The sequence below is a fragment of the Euprymna scolopes genome, chromosome 10 (assembly GCF_053919585.1).
Source record: "Euprymna scolopes isolate OS-2025 chromosome 10, ASM5391958v1, whole genome shotgun sequence".
Lineage (NCBI taxonomy): Eukaryota > Metazoa > Mollusca > Cephalopoda > Sepiida > Sepiolidae > Euprymna > Euprymna scolopes.
The window spans coordinates 4,829,620-4,844,103 of record NC_136491.1 but is presented as its reverse complement, the minus strand read 5'-3'; the positions used below and the strand labels follow the sequence as shown (position 1 = coordinate 4,844,103).

General features: G+C 33.0%; 1 protein-coding gene across 1 annotated transcript in view; it reads right to left on the bottom strand.

Moving 5' to 3' along the window:
• The window catches only part of LOC145286399 (uncharacterized), a 682,462-nt gene that overhangs the window by 450,496 nt on the left and 217,482 nt on the right, over positions 1 to 14,484 (bottom strand). The gene's annotated exons all lie outside the window — the stretch shown is intronic.

Here is a 14,484-nt window from a genome sequence, read left to right as displayed (position 1 = left end):
TAAATAACCCGTCCGACGGCATGTAAACATGTTTTTAATATGTGTCGTAAATTACTCGTCCCAAAAAGGTAAAATTATTTCATATGCATTCTGTAAATTACCTACCCTAGGAAAGGTGCACTTATTTCATACATGTGTAATAGCCATCCTAGGGTAGGTAAAATAGTTTTTGCTCGAAATAGCCAATGCTATATACACATTACACATTTCTCTCCTCAAAGAATAACAATAACAATTATATTCAAAATCAACTTAACTTTTCTCATTGTTTATACGGTGCCGAACAACGTCGGGTAGCCCTGCTAGTATAAAATAAGTGTCGTTCCATTTCTGGTTTCGTATTGATTTCCGACTTACGAAAAAGATGACGATAAAATCAGCCATTTACTGGCAAAATTGCAAATCATTACTTGAAAAGTTTGACAGGATCGAAAATAGAATTAACAGACAAAAAAACTTTTTTATTTCTGCCTAAGAGAATATATATATATATATATATGTATATATATATACGTGTGTGTTTGTGTTTATAACTATATGTATGTATATGTGTGTGTGTGTGTGTGTGTGGATCGAAGGACCACTTCAGAATTGGTTGAATATTTTCGTTTTGAATTGTCATTCTTTATCTTTTTCAACAAGAGAGGATGTGCTTTTTGCCTCCGAGCTAAAATCGATGTTACTAATTTTGTGTCTAAAATTCCATCGACATTTTCTGAAAAAGTAAATTCCTTAAATCAGGTTAATTTATTTTGATATATTTGATATTTAATTGTATTGTATCATGTTATGGACTTATGTATTTTATTATTTTATTCTTTTAGAGGTATTTTAAAAAAACATGAATGCATTGAGTCTGCCAAAGAAAAGTATTGCAAAAATGTATAAACTGTTTGGAATATTCGATTAGATTCTAAAGGCAACCAAGTGCAGAACAATGCGTAGGTTAAACGGAAATAGAAATGAAGGCATTTCCGTTCTCTCTTTGTTTTTCTGGCAGGCTACGCAGCTCCTGTTTTTTTTTTCTTTCAAATCCTACATCTTATAGTCCTACACTTCCATGTGTATTATGTTAGGTTCTTTTTTATTTATATTCAGTTTTTTGTTCTGTTTTCCGTTCGTTTCCTTTTTGTATCATTGCGCATTTCATCTCTTTCATATTTTCTGCTGTTTTTCTATGTCTGTCAAGATGTCTTTATATCATGCATGCGTTCTGGCATTCGACTGGTATATCTTCTTTTCGATTTGAACGTTGTAACTCGTTTTTGACTTCTCTCTAGTGTAAATTTTGTCTGACGAGTCTATCTGCAAATCACCTATTTTTACTCACGTTCACCCAAACACGGCATATCGCCATTTAGACGTAAGGGGCTACAATTTATTACCATGCCGAGGAAATATAACAGGATATTGGTCAACGTTACATTTAAACTTCTGTACATCAGTACAGTAAGGGAAGCAGGAACCAGGTAAGGTAATGCTAGCTGTTTGAGAGAAGACACTATTAGAGTAGAAAACGCTCTGTCATTTAGTGACAACAGTGAAGGTGTGTGATTTTGTTGCTAAGCGGGTTTTTCGGAGATATGTTCGTTGAGCGGGCACAAACACAACTAGTTTAACAGAGCACATTCCATTATTGTATTTATCAAACAGACACAAAGATGTAACATTGCAGCGATGGGGCGGGGGCTGAAGCTTAGTTGACTTAGTGGGATCTATTAGATTGAAGACTCTTTCTTAGATCCTATTCAAGAGGGAGAGACGAGTGGTAGATGCACCAGCTGAGATGTGACAACATAACACCATGCATGGACGAAGACGGCTTTGTAGAGGTACAGGATGCTCTCAGGTGTTAGTAGTTTTCTAGCACGATAGAGGAAATCTACCGTCTAATGTATTTTGTCCAACCTTCTTAATGTTCTCAATGTATATTGACCATCTTCTCAACGTGGTATGTTATTCCTAGCTTTCACATTTATTTTTTATCGTACTTCACATCGATGTCTTTCCTTTGTATATTTATTCTTGACAATATTTTTACTTGACATTTTTTCGACGCTTTTTAATACATTATATCTAAACATTTTTTCCATAATTCTATACTTCTCCGTATCTGTCTGTATTTCTTTCTATTTTCAGTATTCTTTATTTATTTATTTCGGTCCAAGTACAGAACTTTGAATTCTTATTCTTTTCTCTCATCATCAGCTCCTGTTCGTTCACTTTCATTGTTCTTTGTTCTTCGTTTGATTTCTACTGAACACGTCATGTTTTTTCAATAAATCGTTAATCAATACATTTACTCGTTGGATATAAATATGAAAATAACTATATTGACTATATTGCTTGCTGAGGAAATTTGTGAGAATATAGTAAATATTGTGTTGAGAATGCTCCATATTTGCAGGTTTCCAAGGAAACAGGAATGAAAATTCCAAGTACGCGTAAATGTAATATAGTATGTGAACCTCTCTCTCTCTCTCTCTCTCTCTCTCTCTCTCTCCATATATATGTATATATATATATATATATATATATATATATATATATATATATGTTTAAATGTGAGGAGTGAAGCTTTGAAAAATTGCATACACAGAAGGAAGGGGCTCTTAATAAACTGGATCAATGAAAAGAACAAAACTTAGATGTTGAGTTTATATATATATATATATATATATATATATATATATATATATATATATATATATATATATATATGGATTTTAATTGCAATTATATTACAGATTTTAAAATAATGTATTATATATAATTTTTTAAAAAATATACTTTATAAATGTAATTTACAATCTATTTCGAATTTAAAATTATAGAAAGATATTATAATGTTAATATACTAGAAGAATCACTTATAATAGATAAATACTCACTTCCCCAAACTTTCAAAGATTTGGACTTTTTAAAATATTTTTTAAACGTATTTCAAAATTTTTAAACGTTATTCGATATAATTATACGAAAGATTAATTTTTTTTAAAACTTTGAACATATTTTAGAAATTTTGAAACGTAATTCGATATATTTAAAGGAAATTTTAAGTTTTTAACCGATACCAATATCAATTTTAAGGTTTTATACATAAAAAATTAACTTTTTAAATAAATTTTGGTTCAAATTTAAATCGATTTATATAAGGAAAACGTTTTGTTTCGAAATTTGATTTTAAATTAAAATAATTCAAAGTTTAAAGTTAATGAAATCATCATCATCCGATAAATAAACGGGTGGGGGGTATTTAACAACACGAGACTTAAACGTGAACTCGCGAGGTGTATATATATTTCACACTTCCGGTTACAAAATAGGCGAATATTGGCTGCAGAGAGCTTGATAAGGATACCTTAAACGGTCCTTATTATCGGGCTGGAAAACGACGGTACCAATGATTTGTCTCATCTAACAACTTTCTGTACACAATATACATATAATATATATATATATATATATATATATATATATATATATATATATATGATTGATATATAGTTTGCTTGAAGCATTGTGTGGGATAGGTATGTAAAAGAGATTTAGAAGACTGTTACAATGCGAGGAATGAATTATAGTCGCTGTTGGTAAGAGGAGACGAAAAAGTGGCGATTACAAATCAATAAGTACATATATATATATTTTGTTATTATTCTTTATTTATTTTTTTATATATATTTATTCAGTTGTACGGTAAAATGTCTTACTTGTATTCATGCAACGTATTCCATTATTAATTTCGGAAAAATTTCCCTTTTCAAATGGTGTGCGTAACAGGTCGATTCAAAGCATGCTGCATGAAGGGCTGGAAGTTGTCTAGCTATGTGAGGCCTCGGGGCAAATGTGAGTAGGGGATTTATGTATGGTATGATTAGGTGATTAATATGTTTATTAATTTGCTATTTTTATTTGTCTTAATTTTTATTTTATTTATTTATTTATTTTTCTTTTTTGGTATATAACTTGTTTTAGCGTGAGCTTTGTTTTCTTGTTCTGTTATGTTGTCTTTATCATTATTACTATTTTTTTTTCTATTGATGTGTGGGTGTCTCTGCTTTTCTGGGTCACTTAAGTCGCTGCTGGGCTGTGTCCGGTCGGCTACTGTAGGGGCGGGATGTGAAAGCGGAGGGGGGTCGGGGTCGGTAACACCCAGCTACCGAACAAAAAAAAACAGCAAGAGAAATAGGAATCAAAGCTGTTTGGCGAATTTTCCACTAATTGTGTAAGAAGTGACAAATATAACAATAAGTGAAAATTCGCCAAAGAGATTAGCTCAGATTAATTTAGAACATTGCCATTTTGCCTCCAATGTACGTGTGGAGTTTTCGACAAAACCATTATTGACATCCTCTCGAAAAGACATTCTTACCCCTCCATACTATATACATTATGTAATTTATCAATTTAAATGTAGTTGCAGTGCCAATTACGTTGGCACAACGAACTTTAGGTTAGATGGTCGTGTCCAACAACATGTACCCAGCAAGATAAAAAAAATGGGATCTATCGACCAAAGAGTGTTTTAGGTAAACGTATTCTTCTACTATAAGGGATAATGTGCTTAAAACCCGCAATATGCAATGAATTTCAGCAGTGACCCATTTTCTATTAAAAGTCCCGCCCATTAGTTATTTCATCTGAAAATCTTGGAGACTATTTACGTCTGTTTAAAGATGTCTTCTCTCTGTAAGCAAAGGGATTGTCTTTGGAATCTGGACGTGATTAGTCTCTACGGGATTCCCTCCCCAAGGTATAATTATCATAACGATAGATTTATTTTAGTCGTTCCCCAGTTTTTGTTCTGTTCGGATAGTTTGATATTAGTTTTGTCGTTCCCCTCGTTTAAATTCGTTTCCGAATAAAAAAAAAGAAAAAAAAAACAACTCGATTCGGCTTTGAAAAGGGAGGACGAAACGTGGTCAGCCGATTCTATCCTCTTATTTATGTAACTTTTTTAACCTCAGTCTTTTTTACTGTGGATACCAAATATTTCAGTCTTCCATTTTTAATAGCTATAATATATATATATATATATATATATATATATATATATATATATATATATATATATATATATATATATATATATATATATATACTAGAAGAAGTAGTTTACAGGGGTTTGACGCCAGTTGTCGGTCGATCCGGAGAAGATATTTACGAGAAATCCGGTTCATATTCTACACCAAAATTTACTTTCGGTTCATAAAATGCATTAGCACCCATGTAACCTGTGTTCGCATGATTTGTTTTAATGATATATCAAAATTTTATCCTCATTCATATTTATATATATATATATATATATATATATATATATATATATAGGAATGTGTATATATATATATGTGTGTGTGTGTGTGTGTGTTATGTGGGTATGCGATATATATATATATATATAAATATGTATTATCGTTGTATATATTAATTTTCTAGTGGTCACGCTAATGAAAGCCGTGTGATTATAAAAAAAGTTCTCAATGATGGACAGAGCTGCTATATAGCCTGTTTATTGTATAAACAATATTAGTTACATATGTGCTACCTGTTTCAGTTGTATGTTTATATATATATATATATATATATATATATATATATATATATATATATATATATATTCCAGGTGAAAGATCTTTAAAAACGAAATCAATTGAATTTACACAAAGCTCGTTTATAGTGCTCAGTCAAATAGAACAAATTATATTTTTTTATTCTGCATGTAAGTACAGTCATTACTTGCTACGATGTGCAGACCGTTTCAATCATATTTCATTTCAAGTAGGCACGAAAATTAAAAATCACAAATTAAAACGGTTTCAGCTAAGAACTTGAGCTTTACTTCACGCCTGTCATGGTATATTTTCTCTCCTGAACATTTGAAAATGTCTGGAACCGTTTTAATTTTGGGAGTTTATTTTTCTTGAAATCAAATATGCTTGAAACGATCTGCATATCCTAGCAAGATATGATTGTATTTACATAAAGAATAATAAAAAAATAGGTATATATATATATATATATATATATATATATATGCATCTCTGTATATATATTCGTCTGTGTGTATTTGTTTCTGTGCGTGTGTGGGTGTGTGTGTGTGTGTGTGTGTCTACGGACCAGTGTTTAAAGAAAGGCTTTAGACAAAAACATTACAACTGCTCAGCTATTCTGAAAGACGAAATTAAGGATAGAGAATGGCGAAGAAGAGGCTTGTTAAATAATTTGATTGGATCATAATGCAGTGTAAAACGTGCCGTTGGAAAGATATGGAATGGCGTACTTTAGGAGAGGGATCGTAAGTGATAAGAGGGTTAGGCAACTAGAGGAAGATTGAGCAATAGAGTGAGGAAGTGTTAGTGAGTGATAGTCTAGTCAGGTACAAGAATTAGCGATACACTAAGAGAAATATAATGAGAGAAAGAGAGATAAAGAACAAAGTGAATTGCAAAACACGTCAAAACTAAATAAAAAAAAGCAAAAGAAAAGATCATGAGATGTGAAGTTCAGCAAGGATGCTAGAGAATGAGGAAAAGATGGCTGTACAGTGAGGAGTAGTGGGTAAGGTCGAGGGGAAGGAAAACACGCAGCTGTTAACGTCATCCATTTCTGGAGGGAACGGGTAGAAGCTCATTGAGATTAGATGACAGATAACGGATTATGCGATTGGAATAATTATTTTTAACCCTATCGAAGTTGACTCATTTGCCAAATGCTAGTCGCCTGCAAATCCTTAAAAAGATGGAGTCGTTGGTGAGGGCGGCAGTAGAATCCTCCTTTCCATCTACTTTGTTCTCTTCTTTCCGCTTCGTTGCGACTGTTATTGTCCAACGTTTTAGACGTTTGCATAATATCTAAGTGTGTCTCTTTGTGTTTCTTATTACGAATTATTGTGCAATTGACAATTGGGAGGAAGGAAATGCGGCAACTCCACTTCCTTTTCTTGGAATTTTGCAGTGAGTGGAATTTTCCCGGATCGAATTGTATGCAATATAAATAGGGGAGGAAAAGTCGGTCTTTTAATTGGTAGTAGAAATTTTCCCCATAGATACATCGTGCATATTTATAACTATTAGAATGATCATCATTACTCCACTTACACCCACATATAAGAAACAGTTTGAGTTGTAAATTAGAGTATATTCGGTCTCTCTATATGTATTTGTCAGGACAACCAGTTGTGGCGGTACTTCCTCTAGAAGTAAACTCTGACAAAATATTCCAAATAAATTAGCACGTTAAGACCGAATTACATCTCCTCAATAAAGGTAATACGAGGTAATTTAAATAATTTCCAAACGTTTGTGTACAAACATTTAAAATTGTCGTAGACTTGAAAACTCAGTATGCTATTGCAATACGTCTTATGAGATGACTGACCAAATCTTTTGATGCGATGTTACGAGGAACAGCTACAGCAGGTATTAGAATACCTTTCACCGAAGCCTGATTTTCACAGCTGGTGAATTTCTGCAATCTCGTCATGAGGAGACTTTAGGAGAACGATATACAATAACATTCTGTTTTAAACTTAGGAAAAATGCCACAAAGACATATGGGACTGTGCAGGCTATTTTTTGACCGTCTTGCATAAGAGATAAAAAGAAGAGGCGAATCTGGGAAGTATGATGGGAAATGTGGGAGGAGTATGATGGGAAAATGTGGGAGGAGTAAGAAAATCAGAATACCAGAATTGATTAATCAAATAAAGGATTTCATAGATAAGGACCGTCGTGTGTCTATAGAAACGAAACGTGCACAGTTTGATATCAGTGTGGGAACTGTACACATATTTATTAACGAGGAACTGAAGATGCGGATGATTTACACGAAGATTGTCCGAAAAGTGCAGACCACGGCTCTATACTTGTGACATATTAAATCAAGATGAGCATGAAAACAGTTCCTCACCCTCCCTATCATCCAGACTTGCTCTCTGTGACTTTTTGTTATTTCCTACACTCAAGGAAAACCTAAAAGTTATAAGACAATTGACGACATGAAAGAGGTTGTAACGAGTGTCAATGGCACCCACACACAAGAGACCTCTCATGGGGCTTTTCAAAAGTTGTTGGAACGGTACAAGAAATGAATTGCATCCGGAGGAGATCACTTCGAAGGGGATTAGAGTGTAATGTGTGTACTATCAATAAAAGTAGCCGTACGAAAAAAAGGCAAGGAAACTTATTGAAGGCACCTCGTACACTGTTTCTACGAGAAATAGTGATGCTACACCCTATGGTGCTGCTTCAGCTAATAGGAATTAGTATGGAACTTAATTAAACAAGATAGATTTTGATGTTGGAATACAGTGGGACAAACAAAGTACACAACAAATTTATACAACATCGATTTATTTGTGAATTAGTTAAAGGTTAAAGCATTCGAGTATTTACTAACTCAATATTTAAGAAATAAAGAAAACTTTAATTTCTACAACTATGTGTCTTATACAAAGACTAGGTGTTTGCCTGAAATTCATAGTTGAATAAAACTAAAATAAACACGTAACACTCAGAAAGATTTATTATTAGGCTACTTATTTCAAATTATAGAATTACGTTAGTAACTAAAATTTCCTATATGAAAATATGTTCGAATTTCTGCAAAATATATCTATTGAAATTTTCTCATGAAAATAGTGATATTCGTTAGAATTAATTTGAGAAACTGACTTCATCGAAGATTATGAGTAAATAAATAAATTCTTATTATGTACCAATTAATAAATAAAAAGATGTTATTGCTAATAAAATCTTTTTAGTTGTCTATTAATTTATTATAAATTTTGCTGTAATCCACAGGTAAAGCATTAAACGATCCGCTATCTTGCCAATTCTTTTTTCATTGCGCTGATGTTGACTTTATTGCAATAAATATCAAATAAAAAAAACATTTTATATTTCTTTATTTTAAACTTTAAAAAAATCCAGATTTCGCCACAATTATTTTTTTTTAATTTTAAGCATCCATGATATAAAATATATTTTTAAAGTAATTAAATTTGATGATTATTGAAAATAAATAACTTTGATAATCTTCTTACCTCGGTCGTTCTGAGTTTTCTAATTTTTGTCTTTATACTGCATTAGTGTACAGTTAAATTTATGCAAAATATGTTTATTCATTAATTGTGTGTACAAATTATACTTACGTCCATATCATTAGTTCAATGTTTTTCTCACCATTTATGTATTTTTAGCATAAAAAATAGCGTGATCCACGCCATTCATAGGCCTATGTATGTACTGTTTCATTTATATCATAGCTGAATATATGAATTGAATTTGTTGTAATGTTATTTTATGCAAAAAAAAAAAAAAATCAATCTCGTCAGAACAGACTAACGTAGTAGCGATATTTTTTTTATTTGGAGTGGGTATGTAATTTCGTCTTTACTCGAACTTGAAAGGGATGCAATCTTTATTATGATTTAAAAAAAATCCATGCTTTTTATTTACACTATCAATAATTCGAACATTTTCATCTTCGCCAGATTACCAATACAACGCATCTGACCCCGATTTAAACTAACCACATTAGTTTGTTGTTGAATTCTGATGTCTGGAGAGAGGGATTTATATCTATCGGGAGCCTTCACTAATTTACAGACATTTTTCGTATTGGCATTTTACCGATATTTGATATATATATATATATATATATATATATATATATATATATATTGTATACTAACTCACACACACTCTCTCTCCCAGAAAAACTCTCCCCCCACATATATATATATATATCAATATATATATATATATATATATATATATATCAATATATATATATATATATATATATATATATATATATATAACTACTTCATTTATTCGCATAAATTTAATATACGAAGGTATAGATTTATGCGTAAACTTTAAGTATTTACTTCAAAAGTGCACAATACGTAAGTAGAGCTAGTTAGTAATTTATAAAATATATATGGCGATTAAGCTACACTGAATATTCTGCGTTTCATCCAACTATAGGATTCGTCAGGCTTATGCGCATAAGCCTGACGAATCCTATAGTTGGATGAAACGCAGAATATTCAGTGTAGCTTAATCGCCATATATATTTTATTACTATATATATATATATATATATATATATATATATATATATATATATATATATATATCTTTGTATGTGCATGATTTTTGTTTAAATAATTTTGATCTTTTGTTGTTTATGTTACGTAATTTGATGCTGAATTCAGGATTCGAGATGGAATAATGATAAACAGATGTTCTACAATTCCTATATTTGTATCTGATTCAAATCAGTTAAATCACCAATTTTCACATCAAATCAATTGATTACCTAGTCTAGCCGGAGACCCACCGTGACGAAGTTCAAATTTTTTCGCTCAATGACTTAGTTTGAAATACATTATTGTCTACATTGCAATGTAGATAATCCACGGCTGATTAAATAAAATTATTTTTACACACAGACTTTAATTAAAGTTTAAAATGCAAACATTAAATATCATGCATCAATTGTGTTTCTTAAAAACAACATTCGTTTAACACACGCCCCCGTATTTTCATGTGAAGCCCTACTTCCCTCTTAAGTAAACTCCTCCGGCTGCAATGCACATATTATATCGTTACAACAATTATGGAAGGCCCTATAGATGTTTACTTGTGTGAGCGTGCCTATGACTCTTGTCACAGCTTCTTTTTTTTTCTCCTCAACTGTCTCATAACGATAGCATCCTAGGTTTTCATTGAGGTTAGGGAATAACCAAAAATCACAGGAAGAATGGTCTGGAAGATAAGGAGGGTGCCATGCTGTTTTGATGCCGAGCTTATTCAAATAGTAGGTGACAACGATGAGCAAAACTTCGTACAAGCATACTGCATTTTCAGTTCCCCGCGAATAACTGTGTTTCTTATTGCCACACTGACAACAAATTGTGCACTTATTTTCTCTATAGAAACACAACAGTCTTTATCTATGAAATACTTTGTTTGGCTAAACAACTCTTGTGTTCTGACTTGCTTACTCCTCCCACATCTCTTATCACTCTTCATAGACTCCCGGTCTTCCTTGAATCTATTGTGCCTATCAAAAGCTGATGCTCGATTCATGCAGGTTGGTCAAAAAGCAGTCTGTAGCATTCCATACGTCTATCTGCCATCTTTACCAAGTTTAACAGAGAATTTCATTGCATATCGGTCTACTAAAGTGCTCTCACGTCCAAATCTCTATAGAAACACACTGATGAATCCACAAGAATGAAACACCAGTGCCTTTAAGTATAAAAACTTATAATATATATACATACTTATATCTATATAAAAGCCAAGTACGTCCAAGGATGGAATACTGCTGCCATATTTGGGAAGGAGCTACTAAAAGCAGCCTATCCTGCCTTGACAGAGTACAAAATAGACTTCGTGGCTTAGTGGAGGATGCCCTTTTCTCTACCCTGCAACCTCTCTCCCACAGAAGAGACGTTGCGAGCCTATCCTTGTTTTATCGTTATTTCCATGGCAGGTGCTCGTCTGAACTCCAATCTTTGGTCCCCCCTCGCCAATCTTTCACGAAAAACACCCGTCTAGCTGAATCCACTGTGAAAAGTTTCCCCCACTCTATATCTGTGCCTAAATCAAAACGTGGATTCCATGAACAAAGCTTCTTTCTTAGAACTGCACGCCTGTGGAACTCTGTTCCGTCTGCCTGCTTCCCTCCGGACTACAACTTGGATGTCTTCAAGTCCAATGTTAAAAAATTCCTAATGAACCGCCCCCTTAATTAAACACTTCATCAAATCTCCACAGTAACGTAATGGACTTGCAATAGCCCTTATCCCTGAGTGGCTTCCGGGCCTTGATAAGTGGTGATCACTGTGTGAAAAAAAAACAAAAAAAAACTTCGGAGTTTTCCTTCTCCTAGATACGAAGACTGGGGGTTCATCTTTACCAGTGAATTAATGCAACCCCAGCTACCAAGCTGGAAATTTCTGCGACTCGACACGAAAAATACAGCGCCCATTATCCCAAATGGTCACCCTCCTTGTATTGTTCAAGCTCAAACAGACACACACATACACACACATATGTACGTAGTTCGGCATCGATTATGTCACTCAAACGGAAGAAAAATTAAAACCAAACTTCCTATACAAGTGATTATGATGTTAATTCTTAAATAAGTATTAATTTATTATAGTTACCCTGCAAAAGCGTATTTTATACATTATGCATAATTGGTTATAAACAGCCACGCATGTTTAAAATGTATGATAAAATTGCTTATATTTGATGATTTGGCAGGAACTGATATTTGTGCGTCATGTATCCATTCCTGTCAATAGTGATTTTTTTTTAACAGTGCAGCATAGAACATTTCGATTTACTTGAAATATTTCGAACACAAAGCCACCAGCCATCATTATATTACTTAGACTCGCTATGCGTCATACAAGAGAATCACTCCTAATGAACCCGGGAATGGAAAGAGCATACGATAGCGAATGGCTCAAACACAGAACGTTAACAGCAGGAAAGCTGTCTTTAATTGGAAAGCTTGGATAAAAATCGATTGTACAAGGTGACATAGGCAGAGGGATTTTAGAGTGAATCCTGGCTATCAAACCCATAACGAGGATATCAAACCCATAACGTATCGAAGGCAAAATTAAATGCGCAATTACTAACACACGTATTGATATGAAGAATAAACTATATACTGGTATGTATATGTACGACTATAAAATCAGAAACGCGTTATACACAAGAATATATATATAATAGTACTTACACACGCACTCACACAAACTCACACACACAGACATATATATATATATATATATATATATATATAAGCCTGAAGAGCCCTAGAGTGGATGAAACGCGGAATATTCAGTGTAGCTTAATCGCCATATATATTTTATAACTTACTAACTAGCTCTACCTACGTATTGAGCACTTTTGAAGTAAATACTTAAAGTTTACGCATAGATTTATACTTTCGTATATTAATTTTATGTGAGTAAATGAAGTAGTTATATATATATGCCTTCCATAAATTTCCAGATTTTTTTTGTATAGACATGTAAAATCGATGTAGACAGTCTTTCATTGCTATATATATTTTGAAATGACAGACCATATTTTTTATGATTTCAGGTTCAAATGAAGAACTAAAGCAGGCATTGCAATACACCTTACTAAAGCCTGATTATCACAGCTAGTGAATTATAAAAATACAATCTAAGCGTACGGACATTTTAAATGAACGATGTGCAATAAAATCTTTTTTTTAAACTTGGAAAATACACCAAATTTTATGCAATGATGTAGATTTCCTTTGAATCATCTTGAATGAATCGAGCAAAAGTTTTCGAGTATTATAAGATATTAAAGGAAGGCGGGGAGTTTGTAAGGGATGGTTAGATGTGTGAGAGTAGTAAGAAAGTCAGCACACCAGAGTTTATTGGCCGAATAAATAATTCCACGGATAGGACCGCCGTATGCCTATAGAGACAATAAGTGCACAGTTTGATGTCAGCGTTCAAACTGTAAACATTGTTATTCCCGAGGATCTGAGGATGCGGAAGATGTATGCGAGTAGCTCAGTCCATTACTCTATCCTTGCCAGAGACTATTTGACGAACATGGGAATCATGACACTTCCTCACCATCTCTATCCTCCAGAACTTGTTGCATGTGACTTTTTGTTATTTCCTCAGCTCAAAGAAAAATATTAAAGACTGTCGTAATTGGACAATGGAGGAGATGAAAGAGGCTTTGACAATGGTTATTGACATACTCACACAAGTGGACTTATGTGAGGTTTTCCAAAGTTGCTAGAATGGCACAACAAGTTCACTTCAGATGGAGAAGATTACTTCGAAGGGTACGAGAATTCAATGTTAACTGCCTATAAAAGTACGCACATGTAAAAAGTCTAACAACTTATGTGTGTTGTTGTTATATGTAACCAACAGGGGACGCCCAGCTTTCCCCGATCATAAAATACCCTAAATATGTTATTTTAAATTGTCCAAGTATCGTATATATTATGTTAGAGCCGTGATTTCAAAAGTAAAATACAGGATTTGGGTGATATCAGCTAGAATAAAAACCGAAAGCAAGACTGCAGCATTCATAGCTGGTGACGTTACAACTTTACCAAATGACACGCATATTAACTGGTACATTCACATATTAACTGATTAAAAATAAACTAAGATAAATGTTAAAACTGTATAACGATTAAAAACTATTTCACCGGAAAAAGAATCATAAAAGAGGGGCCATAAAAATGTAATCAGTTGAAGCACCTGTATATAATGCTCCCTATCTTGGGTTGAGCATATCGGGAAATGATATAGACATTACCATTAGCGTATTAAGCGATGCTATTTGTGTAAAAACATTGAGCTTAGGTATTTGGACAATGTCAAAACATTATTAATTCACTGTTCACATAGCAACAGCCTAATAGCGCAACGGTTAGAAG